This window comes from Catharus ustulatus, chromosome 6 (assembly GCF_009819885.2).
Source record: "Catharus ustulatus isolate bCatUst1 chromosome 6, bCatUst1.pri.v2, whole genome shotgun sequence".
NCBI classification, from domain to species: Eukaryota; Metazoa; Chordata; class Aves; order Passeriformes; family Turdidae; genus Catharus; species Catharus ustulatus.
In genome coordinates, this window is record NC_046226.1 from 25,607,569 (window position 1) to 25,616,944 (window position 9,376).

Here is a 9,376-nt window from a genome sequence, read left to right on the forward strand (position 1 = left end):
TAAATTCGTCTGCTGCACCCAGGAGTGGGATGTTCATAGAACACATGACCTTTGCTGCCAACAGATGATGAGTAAATTTCAGATACAGTTATACACGGGCTGCACCTATACAAGTTATACATAGCTTGTACAGGCAAGGCAAAGGAGGAAGTATGTTAGAACTTTCTTAAGGTAAGAAGGAATAAAAATGTGAGATCAAAACAACATGCATAAACACCCCTTACCACATTGTACAGCAATGTATCATTCAACATGTGTTGAAAACAGCCTGAGCCTTTGCCTGCGAGTCTAGAGCCAAGCAAGGATGGCTACAACTGCATCTAGCTCAGGGTTACCCCCTTTACCAGATCTAGATTGATGAGCAGTGCATTCACTGTGCACAAGCAGCCTGGTACAATGGTGGCACCTCAAGAGTGGATTCATGTAAGAGCAGCATGTCACCAGCAGGCTCCTGTGCTCCTGCTATAGTCATTAGCCAGGGCACAGATCTGCTGCCCCCTTGGAGCTGGGCACCATGCCATTCCACATCTGTCACAGCGTCCCCTAGCACATGTGTGACAAATTCAGCAGGAAAAAGCTGACCGTTCCATTGCCCATATTTCAGGGGGGAGGGTCATGTCTCAGCAAAGGCTGTCTGACAGGCCAAGCACCATGAGATACCTGTGGGAAGTGATCTTGTATTTTGCTATGCAGTCACCAAGAAACATCCAAAATTTTGATTCTACAGGCAAGCACATCCTGCCCCAAGCAACTTTGCCTGTGAAAGAGGTTTGATAATAATATACTAAATCATCATACACAGAAAGAATACTTCATTTCTTGACATAAGATTATTTTTTAGCTGTGATAAATCTGAACAAATAAATACTTTAAGGGGTGAGTTACATGCATTGGATGTAGCATAGTAGGTTTGTCGTCTCCCTTTGAGATTGGTCTATATTTGCATATAAATGCACATTTACTTGTGTGTTTAAGTCTGTGTGGATATATTGCAAGTTCAATGTAAATTAGACCAAAAGATGGAGAAGCTTGAATACCACTCCGAAACGACATTGTTTTTTTTTAATAATCAGCACTCAAAAACATGTGTTGATAATAGACATGTATATTTCTCTGCTCTAAGAAAAAGAAAAGCCTGATATACCATAAAATAATTTGCATAGGCAAGAACCACTACACATCAAAAGCCATGTCTTCAACTTCTATGAGAACTCAATGGTAACGTCTCTTTGGTGGTTTGGGGTTTTCTTCAGCTTTGGTTCTGGAAATGTAATATGCTTTTATACTTGAGACGAAAACACAGAGGCTTAATTCACAGTTTCTGTGTATAAAATTCCAAAAATACCTGGTGTCACTGTAGTGGTGCAAATCTTACACATCTCTCCTCTTATTAGCTTTCCCTCTCATTAAAAGTGCACTGCACTTGAAGCTGCCTTTTAAACAAGGCTGTTACACTGCACTGAGTATCTAAGGATTTATTAACACTAGTAGTCATTTATCACTTATATAATGCAACTGCACAGCAAAGAAATTATGAGTTTTTAGCATTGTCTGCAGCTCAAGGAAACTGCACAGTAACAGTATTAGTTTTCTTATATTAACCAAATAATCAAGTGTCCCTCTATGCCCAAAATATCAGAAGTATAGTCTTTCTTAAGAGAGTCCACAGCCACATTTATTCAAAAATTAGCAAATTTGGAGCAAAATACAGGTCATGAATATTATGAACTAAGTGACAGATAAAAGCTGCTTAAAAGTGGCTATTCACTGAACACAAATTTGGATTGAAAAATAAATACTTTTAAAAGGACAATATACAAATGCTACTGTACTAATTGCATGTGTATTTTCACTTTTAATTCAATAATTTAAATGAAGTTGCTGTAAACGTGGTCTGTGGCCGCCACACTGCAGGACTGTGCACTTTTCTAGGTTCTGATAGCCAACCCTGAATTCACAAAAGAGGTGATCTTGAGCATCCTTTACAGCTAGTTGCAGTGCTCCACATTTTCTGTTTGCATGTGCAGAACTGGTACATACTTTACTTTTAATTTGCATACCACTAAGAAAAAAATTCCCACAGCTTTCTTACACAGATCTTATGCAAAACATTTGAAGATAAATTATATCCCATGCAAAGTTAACAGAAATTTTGATTTATACCACAGTTCACACCAGTACCTACCAGTATTGAAAGGATATTACCAATAACACAAAGAGTAGCTTTGGTATACAGCAGTGCACAAGTTCCAAATATAAAATCAGAGAGATGACAGATTGTTCTCTCCTTTCCTAAACAACAAAAGCCTAATCCTCCAGAACCTGTATACCTACAAAAGCTAATTTTATGCCTCTGCAGTTCTACTTCCATGCAAGCAATGCCTTGGAAAAATGCAAAGTTCATGCACAGTATTCTCAGGTATGAAAGAACAGGCCTCCTATTTTGAGAATACCTACTGTGTACAGAGCTAAAATAATATCAATGGACTTATCTACAGCATAAAAAATAGAAGCTAAATGGTTGGAATTTATTACCAGGCATTCAAAACAAGTGGAGTAGTACCCTTCTCTTTACATTTACCCTTTGCAAGTCATACCAGCAACACAGACTGGTAACCTTTGGGTTTACATTATCTTTCTCAAAATCTGTGTGTCATTGCTCTGCACCAAGAGGTCCTGGTTTCTTATGAATACCCGGCAAGATAGGCACTCAGACACTCTGAATTATCACTTAATATACCACTTAGTGGAGCTAATACCATAAAAAATGCTGAGGATAGTGTAAAGGATTTTACATCTCTTCAGATACTGGGACTCCTGAGCTGCACAGCATCAGATGGGAATCCAATCAGTGCTCAGCATGCTGCACTGATCTCTACCTCATTTGGGTCTTTTAAGCTTTTATGGGATTTCCCTTAAACATTTCTATTCATTTCTACTGTCAAACAAAAAGAGCATTCACAGAACTTGTTGCCACATTTTCAGGAAAGGACAGGGACACCTGGGTGGTGTGATCACTGGTACTGACAGGGAGCTGCCTGCACACTCCATCATCACAGCCCACTGGCAACATTTATCCTGTGGACGAGGTGTTCTTACATCTCTGAAAGCAAAGCTATAAATGCAATATATAAGCTGCTAAAGAAGTGCAGCACAGGCCTGCAGGTCCTTAGGCAAACTCCCATCACTTGGTCAAGCATCACTAAACTTTATTCAAGGATTCTTCAAGAAAACTCCCACAGAGAATAATTATCTAATATAGTCATTTAAACTTGTTGCACCAACCATAAAAATCTAATTTCTAAATTTGCTGATATGCACAGAAAATCCTAACATATGGTCATAATACTCTTTTTTTGCAATTATATTAGATTATTTCCTATCAGTTTAGAAAAGAATTGACATATTCTGTTGGAACTCTCAGACCACAAGATAGCTATAAAATGACTATAACATAGGCAGTACTATGAGTATTTAGGATTAAATTTATAATTAATATAAAGCATTATAAAAGTTATGAAGAAAGAAAATGCAAAAGGAACAAAACCCTATTCCTGGTTTTGGTCTCCTTGCCCACTATTTTAGATATTAAATACACAGGCCTAGCATAGTTTTCCAAGGAAATGAGACTGATTCAACTACACGTCCTGTTTGTCCATCAGTCCTTTCACTCTAAAATGGTCTTTATTGGCTTTAATTACATCAAACAAGGCAGCAAGAAGATTCAGAGAAAGCACTTTGCTACAGTGAGTGAGAATTTGTGGGTGGGAGGCAACAGCCTGCATTGTTGTTCCCTTTGGAGGGAGTTAGAGGAGACCTGAGGGCTGAGGCTGATATTATTCTTGCTCCTCTTCCACTTCTTGCCTTTGAAGCATCAGGAATGCTTCTGCTGCTCAGTCCTGGCGGGAGGGTTGTAAACTTAAGGCCAGGGAAGGGGCTTCCCACTCACTTTGGAATTGTTCCTTCCAAGGAAGAAATGCCAAATCCCAAAGGCTGCTGATGAAAATTTTTCCATATTGTTATCACCAAATGTGATTGCTGACATTCTGGTTCTGTATGTTTCCAAAGTTAAAATTGGAGATAATAAGATTAGCCTGATACTAGGTATTGGGAGACAGCCCTTGCTGTGACAGCCTTCTTCATAAAATAAAATATGAGTGGGATATGGTTAGTCCTCTATAAAAAAAATATTTATTGTATTACAAAGTAAAATAATAAGGTAACCCACACCCCAAATCCTACATAGCAAGGAAAAAAGATTATTCTATACAATTTCAAACACTACTGGGTTATTTTTATCCCAGGAAGGGAAAAAACCAAACACTGCCACCAAGAGAACAACCAACCAACCAGAAACCCACAAAGAATGAGCATGACTTAAAATGAGAAACAATTAGCTTTCTCTGAGTTTGTGTGGGAAATTTTTATGATAGAACCCCATTTAGATGAAGCCTGATTAAAAATGTTCATTTGTAGGCAAGTTGGAGTTGGCTGACTACTGCCTAATTATTAGGAATATTTATATGCATCTCAAACTATTTAAAATGCAAACACTGGAAGAATTTTTAAAAACCAACCAAACAAAACAAAACAAAAATGCATTTCATCCCAAAAAGCTTTCCCTTGGTTTCTATTTAGAGATATAATGAATACTCCAGTCATACAAGCAGCAAGACTACACAATCAGAGAATGAAAGACCCTGGACAAAGATGAGAATTTAGCAAATGTTGTGCAACTAATAATATATTTTATCACATGGTCTCACAACTTTTTCCATGGGTGTTCTTCAAAAGTGAGTTTTGGTGACAGAAATCATACACCCACGAAACTGAGTTGTGATTTGATTCTTACTGTTAAAATGGTAAAAAACTTAAAAAGGTCAGCTATTGTTTACATACCATGCACAGATTTTGCCTTACTGCAGTTATTCTTATTCTTCAATCCAATAATCATTCCAATACAATAATCCTTTGAATTACTTTAGAAACTAGATCCTGCTTCATAGTTTTAAATGCAAATTAACTTATTATGTTGGGCTCAAAATACATTCTGTGTAATATAAAATGACTATTTCTGTTAGTTCTAGGGTTTCCCACAACCAAATAATCTGATAAATCAATGTCAAACACCTGATACCTCGTGGCTTCCCCTCAAGGAAATGCTGTTTTAGAAGTGGAGACGGATGAGTGCAGGGATTAAGAGCCAAACTCTCAGTGGTACCTAGGAACCAAGGAGCAAAGCTTTGTCTAATTTTGAGGCAAGGGCAAACACACAGAGTCATTGCCTGCAGATGGCTACAACACCTCTGTCTCAAACACATCCATTTCTGGGCAGGTACTGAAGCTGAGTATTCCAGACCTTCAGGGAATATCCTCATCACCAAATCTCAGGGACTTGCACTTTCACTTGTTGAAGCTGTTGCCTGTTATCATTAATGTTTACTGGAAACACTTGTGTATGTGGTTACCACCACCGTGTAGATCTCCTGCATATTGAATAATTTTGCCACTAGACAGCACCCAATGGCTTCTGCTGGCTGCCTCCAGCTTCAGAAAGCCTGGCAACAGAGATAAGAAACTAGCCATGTGGGGTTAAGCGGAAGATAAGCAAACAAAAAAACAATCAAATCGCACAGTTTCAGGGATTTGGCTTGCCCTAAATTTCCCAATTCTAGGGCACCACCAGTATTCAGGCAATTTAGCAAGGGAGTGGCTGCACTGAGAACAAATTGAGCTGCTTGAGGCTTGAAAAAGAGACTGAAAAGCAGCCTGAAAAAGGACCTTCAACTTTGATGCCCTGACATTTTGGGCATGTGCCCTTCCCTACCTCTCATTTTATAAGAAAGGACGGAAATTATTTGGTTGATTAAAACAAAGCCAGGGATCAAAAGAACATTGAGTTGACTCAGCCTTTAGGAAGTTGTAGATGGTTTAGGAGTCAAGTAATTTGTAATAACATTTGTAAGCATATCAGTGTAGTGTTATCCACAGAAAATTAGGGATTTGGTATTTTACAGATCCTAAACAGTGTTGGAGCACAGCATGGTGTTAATTTAAGGCAAGAGGTAAATTGTGACAGTTTTTCATTACTGTGAGATAATACATTTCTAGTATTAACATTTAAGAGTTTATCAGTTACAGTAGGTTTTGTAGTTACGAGAAATTCATAAGCTCATAAGCAACTTTGTCCATTGAAAACCTTAAAAATTGTGCCTTCAGAAGTCTTACCGGTGGCAAGTATCCTAAAATATTGAGAATTTAAATCGTAACCCTAAGCCTGCTTCCCCTTACCCCCACAACCAGTGGTAAATCAATGCACTTTTCTAGCATCTGGGGGGATTTTTTTAAAAGATACTTACACTGATAGGGTTTGTTAGCTGGACTAATGCTTCAGATGATTTAGAAATCAGTGTAAATATAGCCAAATACAACAGCAAGCACACCTGAAGATGAGGCAACTGGTTGCTTGAGGAATAAAAGGCAGGCTGAGCTCAAACAAATTCCTACCCCCTACTCAGAAAATTCCAGGAATTCAGTCTTTTTCTCCCTATTCTCCATTTCCCTTTTGGTTTTGAGTGAGAAGGGATGTTGGACACACTTTGCTTATGCAGCAGAGCTGGCTCTCTGTGTCCATTCAGCATTTGCTCCTGTGTGTTTCCACCCCAAAGTGCAGAGCTCTGGGAATTTATGTGTTAAATCAAGGCTGCTATGTCCTCAGGAGGACTGTAAGAAATTATTCATTCCACATAGAAGCCTGGCAAGCAAATGCAGATGTGCCACATAAAATACTTTGAAGATCAATATTGTCTGTGTAAGGTAGATTCTTATATTTTAGCCATGCTTTGGAATAATCATCTGAACTTGAAGTCATACACTGAAATGAGTACAGGATTTCTTTGACTTTTCTTTCACTCTGAAGGAAATAAAGGTAAGAATCATATACTCCCATTCCCCTTTTTTTTTTTTTTTTTGGAAGAGTGGTGTTGGTAGTGTGAAATACAAAGCCAACCAATTTCCATCCACCTCCCAGGGCCACACACCGAGATGTGCTAAATAAGAGATCTTACCATGGAAATAAGTCTCCTCAATTTATAAATAGCAGAATGTAGTCACCTTCAGAGTGAAGCTAACAAAGAGAAGTAACAATCACTGCTACATTTCTGAACTTTAGGTCGTGAAATTTTGCGGCAGAAGAATGAAAAAGAAAAGTCTGAGAACGCAAGTTAAACTTCTTTTTAAAGCAAATAGTCTTTCAGAGAAACCTCAAAGTGCCCTCTTCTGGCACCTTGCATTAACTGCGGGCCCTGAAACATCCTAAACCCACAGCACTTACTAGCTGGTTAAAAGGACATTCTTTTGACATGTATTTTTTGTTAAGAAATTGTCTTTATTAGCTATAGAGCAAGGGTAGGAAATTGTTTGCATAATCTTATAGAATAAGAAACACTGAACTGATCTGTTAAAAATTAATTTAAAGTGTAATTAAACTGTTCATACTGTTTAGGTTTTTTCCAAAAAAGGCATGTGCTTAAGATTAATTTGATTGTATCATGAGTATCACATAATATTAATGCTATTAATCTGCACGAGCATTGATGTAAATTTGCACTGCATTACTTACCATTGATTATTATTGATGTTCCTTTTTATAGATTCACTCTAGGAAGCAAAACATTTTTGGTTTTAGTTAACCAAGCACAAAAAGTGCAGTAAGTGAAAAGTGCACAAGAAAAATAAACCTGAACTCTGTTTATTTCTGGGTTTGGTGTTGCAGGTTAAAACACTCATGACATTGTCCCACCCTTTCTAAACACTTTCATCAGTATAAGAGATAGATTTCATTTTGTTTAATTACATATTTTGTTTCTATGGCAACTAGACAGAATCTAATCCATTTCTGTTCCTTCCTAAGCCTTTTACATAGCGATTTTCTTTCACAGTATAGTAGCAAAAGATAATCCTCCTTTAGAACTCTGAGTACTGTTCTTTCCAAATATCCCTTAATTAGTATGCATTAGGATTAAAATCAGTTGTAGTTATGCTACAACTAAGAAAAACAGTGAAAAAATATTTAACAGGATCTAGACAGAAAATTCGAAACTACCATGAAGTAGCTTCAGCATCAATTTACTGCCACCTGCAGGCAGGCTTTCACCATCATGGATCTCCGGAGCATGGGAGTGGGGAGATGAAGGGAAAGTAAGTTTGATGTTCCAATTCTGGCCAACTGATCCAGATTTATTTTACTTACAGGAAAATGAGAACCCACTAACGTTACCCTGTTTAATGAAATAATGCTGATTATTTTAATTTCTGTTGTCCTATTCCAGCTTGCTTCTATTTGTGAAGACAGTGGTGATGTCTGAAGATTTTCTTTCTGAACTGACAGCATTATCAAGGACATAAATTCTACTACTGCTAACCACCTCTTGAACAGTGTGCTTTCTATAGTCTTCTATTTTTCAAAGAAATTACTATGTTCTAAAATTTAAGCCAGATTTTTAAAAAAAATCTAGCAAGTCAAATCTTACCAAAAATATTATGTCTGTGGTAAAAATACCTGTTCTAGGAAAATTTGGAGATTACTGCTTTACTATACACATTTATATTCCTTCACACACAGAAACCCAACTGAAAGAGCAACACTGACGCTTGTAAAACATACAAATATTAAACATAAAGTTTACCTACAAGGCCTTTTTTGAACCCATTACCATCTGAAACAATCCTAACTTACAAAACCATACAGTATTTTCTCCTATCAGAAACCGATGCTGTCTGTCAGTGCCTAGGGTAACTAGGGCTAAATTACTCCATTACCTATTTTTTAAAATGCCAGTGCGTAACACACACTTCATCCCTTCATTTATTCTATTTACCCATCCAATCTTTATACTGCAGTAGGAATTTCTTCCTTTCAACACAGCACCACACCTAACCTCAGGTACTCTGCCTGCTAGTGAATCTAGCAGATTATTTTCAGCCTTCAATCTTTCATGAAACATCCGGGAAAGTTAAATTTCTAGAAGTGAGGTTGCAGGGCTGCCAGCACACTGAAATAGGAGCCAACTCAAAATATCAATTTTCAGCTTTCCAGGCTTGTAGTTCCAGAAAAAAACAGTAATGAGTCTTAAATGGTAGAAGTCACATCTGATCCATCAGAACCATTTTCCATGCAGACAAACAAAGGCATAAATAATGCCATACAAGTACATTTAAGCTGGGATTTCCAGGAAATGTCAAGTTTACTGAACACATGCTGAGCTTTTGCTTCAATTAGATTGCAAATTCCATTCCGGAGGTAATATACTGGCTACCTGGACTTAATTCCAGCAGCAACTGTGCTTTTGCCTGGGAGTAGCATAGTAAAGAACTT